This window comes from Ursus maritimus, unplaced genomic scaffold (assembly GCF_017311325.1).
Source record: "Ursus maritimus isolate PB19 unplaced genomic scaffold, ASM1731132v1 scaffold_22, whole genome shotgun sequence".
NCBI lineage: Eukaryota > Metazoa > Chordata > Mammalia > Carnivora > Ursidae > Ursus > Ursus maritimus.
The window spans coordinates 12,935,217-12,937,362 of NW_024424675.1; the positions used below are offsets into that span (position 1 = coordinate 12,935,217).

The window sequence follows — 2,146 nt, forward strand, 5'->3', positions numbered from 1 at the left end:
AGGAGTAGAAGTAGGGCAATAAAGGAGAGACTCAGGACAAGTTGGAACATGAATCTCAGTAAGGTCTGCATGAGTTTCCAGAAGTTTCTTTGTTCTTTGCTCTCTCTAAATTTATGACACCATTTTTATAAGAAATAATAATAAGGAACGCATATTGATCTTTTACTATGTAACAAGTAAATGTGCTAAAAGCTATACGATTTTATATCAGTCATCACTCACAGCAGCCCTAAGACAGTGAGGTAGGAATTATTGTTCAACAACTCCTCACTCTGCCTTCCTCTTTCCATGGGAAAAAGTATTATTATCCACCCCCTCAGTGTTGAACTTGGCCATATGACTTGACAACTAAAATGTGAATGTATACAAGCAGAGGGTCTGACTGAAATTGCTAAATGGTTTGGCTCATTCTCTTGTGCTCCCGACATTCTCCCTTAGAGAACCACTGCTCTTTCAGCCTGACACCTGTGGAGGTGATCTGAACCCAACTGTCAGCCTAGAACAGAGTTGCACAGTTGATTTACAAACCCCTGAAGGAGAAAAAAATATTTATGGTTATAAGCCACGGAGATTTGGAGAGAGCTATCTGTTACACACCATTATTGTAGTAAAAGGTGACTAATATGGGCAAGTTCTATACTTACTCCCATTTTTCAAATGAGGAAATTCAGGTACAGAGAAGCTAAGTGACTTACCAAGGTTACATAGCTATCTTAGCGGAGAAGCTAGAATTTAAACCAAGCAATAAAATTCTAAAACAGTGCCCTTAAGTCCTGTTTTATATTGCATATTCAGTGTTTAAGATAAATACTGTAATTTCATTCTATGTGAAATACATTACTTATTATTTTTTTTTTTTTTGGTTGTCAAATGATTCTTTATTGAAATATTTTCCTTTGTAGTTCTTAACTGGCTGGGCATTCCACTGTACCATTACTGATGTCATTTATGATGTCATGAGAGTGGTGGCCACCAACATTGCAGCCTACAGATTAGGCAGTCCCCAGGATCTCTTTAATGGTTCCAGAGAGTTCTCCAGCTAAAAACTGGTGCCACATCTGTCAATCAATGTTGACAATGTCATCAAAAGTGGTATTTCTGCTGTGCTTAATGTCTTTCTGCTACTTTCTGTCTGTTGGCAGTTCCTTGAGGGCTTTGATAATCAGGGCAGAGGCAGAAGGTACCACTTCAATATGGGCCTGTCTGTTCTGAATGGTCGGTTTCACTGTAATCCTCAGACCCTTCCAATCACTGGTGGCCTTGGTGATGTCATCACCAACCTTGTTTGGAGACAGACCCAGGGGACCAATATTTGGGGCCAGGGCAGATGTGGCTCCAACTTCCCCACTGGTGTGCCTCAGGTACATGGCTTGGGTCTCATTGGGGACAAACTTAGGCAGCATGGTGGAGGTGGCTGGTGTCCGGTGAACCTGGATTCGGGATGACCGAAGTCTGTTGCACCTTCACCTTCTCTGAGTCAAAAGCCAAAGAAGCTGAAGTGCGTAACTTCTATGTGTTAAGAGATCTTTGAATTCCACCTCAAACCAAGATTCAGTTATTTTATTTCCCAGGTCTTTTTAAGCATTCTTAGTGTCTATGAATGGGCCAACATTTAACGTATGATTTATGTAAATATTATAACCAAAGAAATGACACTAAAATATTCAATCATTAGTTCAGGATGTATGTACATTATTTCCATTTTCAAGGGATAATGAGTTATTATGGAAAAACACCTGATTTTCTTATCAATGGAAAACTTGGGGCAACTCCAACTTTAAGAGAGATGAGGAACAGATGAGAACAGGCATATGTCTAAGTCTATGTGCTTTAAGAGATTTAAGCCATTTAAAGAAAGATATATAACTGAGGAGCTGTAACTTGCATTTAACTAAACCTTTAAATTAAATAATTAATTATAATACTCTCTTTTTAATTTTCAAGAGTAGCAATCACAAAAACCTTTCCTCTTATTATTTCACTCTCACAATCAAATTTTTCCTATATGTACTGAAATGTATACAGTTTAGTCTAATGGATTGTTTCAGCCTCCCTCCCTTTTTCTTCATTTATTGAATTTAGACTTCAAGAAATTCTTGAAACTTCCTGGGGAATTGCAAGATCCCAACAGAACTTCCATGCACAC

General features: G+C 38.4%; 1 pseudogene; it reads right to left on the reverse strand.

Moving 5' to 3' along the window:
• Positions 1-764: 764 nt before the first annotated feature.
• LOC103674544 lies at positions 765-1,469 on the reverse strand (annotated as a pseudogene).
• Between the last annotated feature and the right edge of the window lie 677 nt (positions 1,470-2,146).